Raw genomic sequence first — 10,582 nt, 5'->3', positions numbered from 1 at the left:
CTCAATTCAATTTCACCGTTCTCACCCGTACCCCGTGTACCCCTCTGTTCACCACTCGGCCAACCGTTCGCTCACACTCACACGCTTCTTGATTCCTTTTTGTCTGGCTTATTCCTCGTCGATTACACCTGTGCGCCACCTTCGCGCCCGAGTCCAATGGGAAAACGCGTTCGGCGGGTGAAGAAAATGGCGAAGCACAACACAACGCGTGACGCGTTCACATCTCTCTTGCCCTTTCGTTTGCTGCAGAACCGATTAATTAAATGCGAGCGTCTCGGACCGTCCTGGCAGCAAAATGGCAGGACCCCCCCTGGCAGGCTATTCCTCGTCCTCGTCCTTGTACAAACCGCGAGCGGTCGGTGCGGTGGCGGCCGGCCCGGAGTTGGGTGCGGCCGTTGAGTATTGGTGGTGGACGCCGGTGTTGGAGAAGTGCGACTGCTCCGCCGAGTGGTACGGGGGCAACTGGGGGCACTGAGGGCACTGGGGGCACTGGGTGCATAGGAACTGGTGGCCGGCGGCCTCCCCGTCACCGTCCGGGTGCCGGTAACAGCCGTGACCGTGCTCGAGCCCGTCGCTCAGGGCACCGCCCCGATCGACGTATGACCGGAAGGCCCCCAGGAAGCCGTCGGCCTCGCCGGCAGCCTGGACCTGCTCCGCGGCAGGATACCAGGCGGAGCGGCGCAGCGATCGGTGCTCCCGCAGCTCGGCGTAGCAGTCCCCGCCGTCGTCCGCAGCGTCCGGGACTTGGGCCGGATGCTGCTGCTGGAGTTCGTACACTCGCTCGTCGCCCGTCGGGGTCTGCGGCTGCTGCTGCTGCTGCTGCTGCTGTTGAGAGCCTGGCGGCTCCCCGCCGTAGTCCTGGTGCGCAATCGGCAAGCTGGTGGCGGGTGACGTCGACGCCGATGGCGTGGAGATCATGTACCCACCGGCACCGCCAGTGAAGTGGGCTGCGGGCGGGGGCGTGTACGGTGGCGGTGTCAGGATGGCGTACCCGACCGGCACCACCAACGTGGCGACCGTGACAGGCGGCGAGCCGGCCGTCGACGGTGTGCCGCTGCTGCTCTCGACGACGCACGTCTCGGTGGAGGAGCTGAACGCCGCGTTCGGATACTCGACGAAGCCGTGGCCATCCCCGTGGGAGTCCTGCGCTTCGCTCGTCGGCACCTGGACGAAGTTAGTCCGCGGCGTCGTCGCCGGCGGCATCGCCCAGCCGCCCAGGTACGACGATGCCGCTGCGGGCTGCGGCGATGCCGGCGAGCTTACCGGGACCGGCAAGTACGGCGCGGGAGGCGAGTGCTGCACGTCCTGCGGGGTGGTGGGACCGCCCCAGTGGTACGGCGAGTACGGCGACGTCTGCTCGTACGACGTCGACGGCTGCTGCTGCATCGGCATCGGCTGCAGGTTCGAGTGGAACTCGTAGATCGGCACGAACGTCAGCTCCTGCTCGCTGCTGCTGGCGGACGATCCTGGTCGCTGCTGTTGCTGATGCTGCTGCTGCTGCTGCTGCTGATGCTGTAGGTTGTAGTGGTGCATCGCTTGCTGTTGCTGATGTTGTTGTTGCTGCTGTTGCTGGTGTTCTTGGTGAAAGCTGAGCGGCTGTCGTTGCTCGGCGAAGGAGAGTCCCGACGGTGGCCCGAGCCCGTGGTAATCCCCGTAGCGGACTAGCGGGCAGCTGCCGACGCCCTCGCCGCCGTCGGAACTCGGGACCACCACCGCTGGCGGCACCCGGAACGGCAGCGCCGCTCCGTTGCCGCTCTCGGTCGTGCTGCGGTTCCAGAGCTGCAGATCCCGGTGCAGCCGCATCCCGGACGATCTGTTGACGCCGGTGACGCTGAGGGCATGGCCCCCACCGGGGGCCATCCCTCCACGCTCCTGGCAGCCGGACCCATTGGAAGGTAACAGCGTCTCCGGTGGTGCTGGCGCCGCCGCCCCCGGAGTCCGGTCCGGAGTCCGAAGTCCGGACGCGACGCGCTTACCACCGCCTCCTGCGCCACCCCCCTGGGTGCCGCCCATCCGGAACCAAGAGTCCCACGTGCCACCCGATGGACTCTTGGCCCCACCACCAGCACCACTTTCACCAGCCTTTCCGGTAGTTGCTGGTGCCGTTTCCGAGGTCGGACCAGGAGTGCTGCTGGTGGCGCTGGTGGTGGTGCCCCGGACCGTCGGCCGTCGGTGAGGTCGACGAGCTGACGCCGAACCCCCCACCGACGCCGCCGCCGCCGCCTGGTGGTCCTGCTGCTCACGATCGTCGTCGCCGCCGCCGCCGCCGCCACACCGGTGCGTATCTCTGCCTCCGGCCGCCGGTGGTCCCACGCCACAATTGCTGCACAACGTCTGGTCGCCGGTGCCGCCGCCGCCGCCCGGACCGGTCTTCTTGGCGCGCTTCCGACGCGGCTGGTACTTGTAGTCCGGATGCTGGCGCTTGTGCGCCTTCCGGAGCAGTTCCGCCTGCGCAACAAACGGCTGCTTGTCCTCCGGCGAAAGCATTCTGGAAAACGGTGTCCCAAAAAACACGTTAGTGCAAAACAGAACCACACACCGATCAAGACCCAAAAAACAATTGCGGGTATTCTCCTGCGCTCCTCGACTCTAGTTCTCGGTCGGGGATCGAAACCCCGGAGGGGGAGCGGACTTGGGAAACTCTACTCGAGAGCGAAAGGGTGAAAGAGATGGGAACTGTTTGTGCAGCTTTTGTCCACGCTCAAGCGCCGACTTTCTTGTGCTTCAATGGCTGCCATTGGCGACCTTTTTGGGTGGCTCATTGTTCTTGGCTATTCCAACGCCCCAAGCCCTCCTTTATTTGTGGACTTCGACTCGCTGCTCGGTTACCCTGTGCCCTACACCGCGACCAGGTACTCCCCGGCAAGGTTGCCTGACCTTTGGTCAGACTTGACGGTGCTTCCTGGGTTCCTTCCAATTCCAGAGCCCATTGAAAACGGACGATCTACTATGCCATCGGCTACGCTTTCTTCAACTCGGCAGACGTCGCCCAATCACCGGTGCGCCACTGAAGGGATGACGCACACACAAGTACAGCGCCGGTTAACGCATCATACGCCGGTCTAACGCCGGGTAAATAGACCATTGGAAATTGATAACCGCGGCGACCCTCCCGAAGCCTCCCAGTTTAGAAGGGGGAGCTCCGCGCTAGGAGTCCTGCCACCGTGGAGGGCTTCAGCTGCTCACAAAGGGGTCTCGTCCCCGTATCTGGTGACCGTTATCGGACGATAACTGCTGTGTACATGCTGCCTTAGCAGCAGGGATAATGGCATGAGCGTCGGTCACGGTCCACCCCTCACGGAGCGGGACTTCGGGACGCTGTATCCCACATTCCTTGGCTGATCCCCGGGCAGAATACCGCTAGAACCTGGGCGAGGGAACCCCCCGGGGGACCCTCGACGTAGTTCCCACGGCGTTCCTCAAGGCCGAACCCTTCTGGGACCCGGTGTGAAGGTGCGACATTCTTCTGCTCCCGCACGAAACAAACCCCGCTCGTCCCCGGGGTCACGGAAAGTTGGACCTGAGTGTTGGGCCCCCTCGATCCAACAAAGTTGTAAACTAGAGAGGCGCGAAACAGAATCACACGCGCCTCTGTGTGTGTGTGTGTGTAACTTTCTCTATCTAACTCTTTCACTCTTTGATTGCGTTTCTTCTAATCTCTGGAGCGCAGCTGATGAGCTGCTGTAGGATGAGGCCTGCATTCCACGGCCAACTGAACATCGTTCTCTGTTTCTGCAGTACCCCTCCACCCCGCTGACCTTGCTAGCTTCCATCGAAACACACACAAACAGAAAGGGATCACAGCCAAGGAGTTGGACACCAAGCCAACTGCATGTACGGCTATTCGTGGCTTCGCGAAACATTCGCGCCCTTCGTTTCTTCCAACGACACATATGGACGACTCAATGCAGACGAGGCGAGGGGGGGGTTGTCTTTCCGTTATCATCCGACCCGACGCGCCACCTCAGTCTCCAAACCCCCTTGTACTCCGCTGACTTCTTTCCTCAATCTGCTTGGGCACGTCGGGCTGCCCCCTATCGCACCGGATTTCGACGACATTCGAGGACAAATAAACAAATCGTCACGGAAAAAGGGAAGAGTGAAAAGAAAGTGAACGAGAGAGAGGGGGAGAGCAATTGCGGGCATTGCTTTACATAGAAAAAAGTGAAGGGTTACGAGGGCCGACGACGCTCGATAACGGACGATCCCACAACGTGTAACCGTTTGGCAGCGAGGCTTAGCAGAGCCACGAAAGACCGCGAACGGTGGGTGGGAGGTAGGTTGGTTGCGGGGGAACGATACTTACTTCCAGAGGCGGCCGAGGTCCTTGCTGATTTCCGAGTTCTGCAGTTTGGGCTCCAGCTTCGCCATCTCCCGGCGGGCGGTCTGTGCCCAGACCATGAAGGCGTTCATCGGCCGCTTGATGTACGCCCGTTTCTTCATTTCCGGCGTCCTGTGGGAGGGAGGACGGATTAAATCACGCACGCTAGAGCCAATTCGTTGTGGTTTTGGTTTAATTTCAATGTCAGCGTTCGAACTGACGGGCGAGGCCATTTTAACATCTAACGTAAACTGACGGCCCGTAGGTTTCCGTGATGAAGCGCTCAACGCTAGCCGCTGGATTTGTTTATTCGAAACTATAACGGCTGACGAAGCGGTTCAAATGTGCCCTTGCCGAGCGAGCACTGTCTCGGTGCTCGGTGCCCTTCAAAACTCGCTTCAAGTGGATTTCGGCTTCGGATTTTGGCGCATGGCGAAAGAAAGGAATGGGAATGAAGATAGAACACGGTGACACCCACTACTAGTGGTGACCTACTAGCGTTCATCTCCACGTGCTATGGAAGACTAGGGAACCGATCTCAAGATAAACATAGAAATGCAGCTTCCACAATTTTTTTTTAAATCGGTAAGCGTTTTGATTTTTGTTCAAAAATGAATAGGCCCCAACCGGCAATCTTTAAATGAGCGCTTCGTCGAGATTACGTTACACTGCGTGGATCGCAATATTTTTGACTTGGCGCAGTAAAAGTGGAACTAACAGGCTAAATATGGCATACCGTAGATTACGGGTATTAAGACCCACCTTTTTTGCAAAAAAATTCAGTCTAAAATACAGGGGGGTCTTAATAGGTGTAGTCAGCGACTCGGCTTGCTGGATTAACCAATTAATGCATGTGATTAGCTAGTTTTCTGCCGTTATTCAGCTGCTTTAAAATGCTACACAACAAATTGATATTTCAGCTAACGATTGGTGTCCAAGTTTTTGTTTTTTGAATTTTCTCTTAAAATGTCTGAGAAGCGAAATTCCTACACTGCAAAATATAAGCTAAAAGTGGTTGAATTTGCCAAAATCAATGGGAATACAGCCGCAGAACGTGAATTTGGGCCTCCACCTACTGCTAAGATGATCAGGGCATGGCGAAAACAAGAAGATCTTTTAAAGAAGATGCCTAAAGAGAATCGGCATTTGCCAAAATATGGAGCAAATTGGCCAAAGCTTGAAGAGAAATTGAAAATTTTTATTCTTGATTTGCAGTGGAGGAAACTTAACTCCATCAGGCCTGTTGAAGAGGCCAACAATCTCACAAGTCCGCCAGTGGGTGAAAACTTCATGGGATGCCATCAAGAAAGATGTCATCATCAAATCATTTAAAAAAGCAGGTATTAGTAATGCATTAGATGGCTCTGAGGATGTTGCTATTTTTGCCCAAAGTGATTCCTCAGACACAGATGATGATGACATGGAAGAATTAGCTAGAAAACTGGTTAATCAATGTTTGGAAACAGAAGATATGTTTGAAACTAAAGAATTTCATCATTTCTATGACAAATCAGTTGTAAAAAAAGTCGTTAAAAATAAAAATAAAGTAGTTTAGGTTTTTCTTAAATTTTTGATCTAAATATAAGGCTGGCTAAAAAGTAATCCATTATTTTTGGGTGAGATTCAAAACATTATTTAAGATACTTCCGATGGTCCGATTTACGTCAAATATGTACGGTTTTGTTGGAAAATTTGTTGTCTTTTCAAAGATAGGTTTATCATGCCTCTTTTGTAAAAGACTTAGTCATTATTAGTGAAAAACTGGAGCAATCTATTTTCACAATCCTTTTTTGATCTCAGTTTTTCATCACTCAGGAAATTTTGTAATGCGCGGAAAAGGTGTCAATCGCTTAGTGCAAGGTTCGGACTATACTGTGGATGCATTAAAACATCCCAAACAAACTCCCGGACTTTCTGGTGAGTCTTTAAGGACGTGCGTTACATTTCGTTTTCCTGATGGAACACAACACTTCTTCTGTTGGCCGATTCTGGTCGTTTCTGGTAAATTGTTAGCTTCAAACCGTGCAGTTGTTGGTAGTAGAGATCTGAATTTATTGTTTAGCCACACAGAAGCGACTCATAATAAACGATTCCTTTCAAGTTCCACCATATACCCAGTAGAACTTTCCTAGCCGTTATTTCTGGTTTGGCCACAGGTTAAGCTGCTTCACCACGCTTAGACCACGTCCGATTTCACACAATATTGTCGTAAATAACCCATTTCTCATCCCCAGTACCCATCCGTTTAAGAAATGGTTCGATTTCATTCCGTTGGGCCAAAACTGTGCAGATGGCCATCATGTTTTTTTATGTAAATAGGGTGGCGCCCAAATATCGAGCTTCTTTGTGAATCCAGCTTTGCGCAAATGGCTTTAAGCTGTTCGATGATTGATCTTTAGCTCCTTGCCGATGCTCTGATTACTAACATGCCGATCTACTTTGACTATTTCTGTGATTTTATCGACATTTTCGATGACGTGTCTGCCTAGGCTTTAACATCAAAAATAACTTAAACGTGTGAACGAAACCAAAATTTCACCCAGTTAGCTGTTAGAGTATCGGCACCATGAACACCATGCGAAATTTCAGTGGCCTAGCTTGAGTTTTCGTCTTTATCGGACAAAAAATGTAAAGTGTACTGAATTTTCTCCGCGTTGACCTCCATTGTTAACACCCTGTAACTCACAAACCAATAGAACAAACAAAGAACAATGAAAAAAAATTGAAAGTGTAAAGTATCAGCTTTAAAACGAGCCTAAACTTGAAACTGTACGATAAATACTTCACAAGATATCGATCACTAAAGGCATCTACCGAAAAAATAATGGATTACTTTTTAGCCAACCTGATATAAGGGGGGTCTTAATAGATGTAGGGTCTTAATACCCGTAATCTACGGTAATCGGCAAAAGCTCATCTGTCTCACGCTGTATCGTAGCGAACGTAGAACTTTTGTCACAGAAATTGCCGAGCGAAAGAGGCTAAGCCTTCAACTAAAAGTCAAAAACCGATCCCCGAACGATTGCGATCTTAATCGATTCTTGGTCCATTTGGTCTCCACCTGCCAGTGACTCCTGTAGAATCACACTAGCATCCGGTCTGGAGGCGACCAGATCGACCACCAAACGCTGAAAATTCGGACGCTGGAGTCCGATTCGCCTATACGGTGATTCCGATCTGGATCCCGAGCATCCGTTGTCCGTTTCTTTGGCCCTCCCGGTCGCGGTGGTCGGTTTTATTGCGGGTCTCCTCTATGTCTGTGCGCCGACGGTCCCAGACCCCGTGTTGTTTGCTCCTTGTACGGCCGCATCACCGGAAGGCGGCACTTCCTTCGCGGGCCGCGGGTCGTTCGGGGAAAGATAAGGGACCGGGGCTATCATAAACCGCCCCGCAGGACGCGGCGCGGCTGTTTGGTAAGATCGGAGGAGTCGGAAGGCCCGAGAGTTGAGGCTGTTTACCCACCGAAGGTGCCAGAGAGGGGTCGGCCGTGCATCCTGGCGAGTGCGACCGGAAGTGCGGAGACCCGGGTTTACACGGGTTCCACGCAGGCAAACAGACGCGGCCCGACGCGGACCAAGTCAAGTGCGCGGACCAAACCGTTTTCTTGCGCGTGTGTGCCGATCTCAGGATCCAAGAAACGGGCTCACGGGTCTTTGGTCTTTCGCCAGCTAGCCGCGTCCAGTCGGCCCACAACAAAGCCAAACCTCAAGTCCAACTCAAGTCTAGTCGTCGCACACGTTAGGCAATAAAAAGACGAACGACGACGGGCAAAAACTTGAACCCCGCATTCCAGATCGGACTCGGTGCTGGCGGCGGTGCGCACATCGATCGCAATCTCTGAGTCATTAGACGCGAGGTGCAGCGACGCAAATCCGAGGGTTCCGAGCGCTTTGTTTGCACAGAATATGTTCTCGCAGCTCGCGGCCAACAGCATCGTCGTCGACGCCGCCGCCGCCACCGCCACCGCCGCTGCCAGCAACCATCATTACCATCTCTCGATACCCTTGCGTCCGCTAGCCTACCCCTTCCGAAGGCCTGCGGCCTATCGGGATCGAGAGCAATGGAGTGTCTCACCCGCGCGGTTGCTCGTCTCGGCTTATCGCTTATGCAATCTCTCTCTCACACACACACACACACGCATACATGGCGCAGCGCATCGAATTGTAGTTGTTGGTGGTGGTCCCCAAAAAAAAGCGCCGCCCGACCCCTGCCCCGGACGCATCCGTTAGGCATTCCCCAAAGCGCAGCAGAACTCGCCAGAGGCTGACTTCCTGCGGTGGGCGAGGGGGGACACTGACGAAGACGGGAATGGCATAGGGGAAAACGACTTCTGGTCCGCATCCCGGTGCCAGTCCCTGACCCCGCACCCTGGCCCCTGGGGTTTGCGTGTGTGCGTGTGTGTGCCACGTGTCATTCGAAGCCAAGCCGTGCCAAGTGAGTTATGTTTCCCGGCCTCTCGGAGTCGTCGCTCCCGCCGCTGCTGCTTCATCGGTTTCATGTTGATGTTCTCAATCCCCCCCCCCCTCCTCCCCCTCGCGCTTTTCCGCTTTCAGCATCGCCTCCCCTCGACCCATTTTGCGGTGATGCGCTGCTCTCTTTGCTGTGTCGGGGACCGGGCCGGGTTTGATTGAGCACGCTCAGGAGATGGGCGGTTTCCGGGCGGACGCCGCACAACGTGGCGACAGCAGCCTCACCTCCGATATTACACTCCTCGCGTCCACCACCCTTCCCGCCCCGCTGCTAATGACAGCGATTGCGAATTCGAGCAGCGAGATCGACTTCGATCGGCTTCGGTTCGAAGGTTCGAAAACACACCTTACGACTTGAGCCGATTGTCGCCAGCAACCCACACATACACCCTCCCACAAGACACACACACACAAGACTGCCCCCACAGTGCGCACGATCGGACTCAACGTTTTCGTCCGCATTTGCGATCGACTTCGACGGCCACTTGTAGGAATTGCGTGGCGCGTCATAAACTCTGTTTTTTTAGGGCCCGACCCTCTCTGCTCGGCCTCGGCTCTGCCTGTAGCATCGAGGAAAAACTCCCCACTCCCCCACACGCCCCCCACCAAGATTGATGGACTTCCGCTTCGGGGGCAAGTGGCATATGGGATCGCTCGCCGATCGCGGTGCAGCGCGCTGCACACACTTGTTGCATCGCCAGATGACTTGCGCACGGGCTTGCGGATGGTGCAGCAAGGGTGAGGGGGGGGGAGGAGGTACGGTGCGTGATACGAACCAGCCGTGGCTGCCGGGCGGCTGCATTAATGACGCACCCGCGACTCCGCCTCACGCCAGTCTTGGGTCGCCGGTCGATTTTATGGGCACGACGACACCGGACGACGACGACAACGGAAACCATCTGGAGTGGCATGGACGGATGCTGCTGCCTGGCAGACTTGGACCCACCTCCCACGAACCTCAGCAGGGTTCGTTCACCCAACGAGGGTTTTTTTCCCCCAATTTCGGTTGGCAGTTCGTGGCACGGCGTGTCGGTTGGTGGACCTGGGCAAACCTAGACCTACGATACTCACCCCCACAAAACGCCAATTGCCGAACGGCCAGATCCGAGTATCATGATATTTTACTGATATCGTTTGTAGTATAGGGTGATCGATCACGATCCACACTATTTAAATGTTAAATAACTTCGCTATTTCTCAGTTGATTTTGACAAACAAGAAAGATTTATTTAGGGTATAGAATGCCGTTTATTAACAATCTACCCAGAATACAATGTCGATCAAATGACCGCCTCCATAAGACACACAAAAAGCGGTCCTTTTTCGAGCATTTTTCCCTGTTTATAACAACATTTCGGGCTTAATAAGAGCAATTTCCCCACAGCAATATCCCAGGCAACGACAAAGCGGACCATTTGGCCAAACAGGGCGCCTTGGAGGATGACATTTTTTGATAACAACTCTGTCTCCAAAAATGGCTGGGAGGTTGTGGCACGAGGACGAACTCGGCAGGTTCCTGTATTCTGTCTCCCCGCAAGTGTACTTGCGGCTCTGGTGTACTGGCCTCGGTGTGAACCGAGTGTTTGTCCGCATGGTACCGCGGCTGATGTCGAACCATTACGTATTGATCGGCCCACCTGGACCGAATTAAACTGTCCAACACCAAGGTGTGTGGCTGTAGCGGGGTCCTCCATGCCCTTTTCCTTTTGTCCTCTCATCCTATACTGTTTAATGTGTAGAATTAGTTTAAATGTTTAGTTTGTTTAGCCTCATAGTTAGATTTACGTGGTTT

The sequence above is a fragment of the Anopheles cruzii genome, chromosome X (assembly GCF_943734635.1).
Source record: "Anopheles cruzii chromosome X, idAnoCruzAS_RS32_06, whole genome shotgun sequence".
Taxonomy (NCBI): domain Eukaryota; kingdom Metazoa; phylum Arthropoda; class Insecta; order Diptera; family Culicidae; genus Anopheles; species Anopheles cruzii.
The sequence above is the reverse complement of the archived record's forward strand: the minus strand, read 5'-3'. Positions refer to the sequence as shown.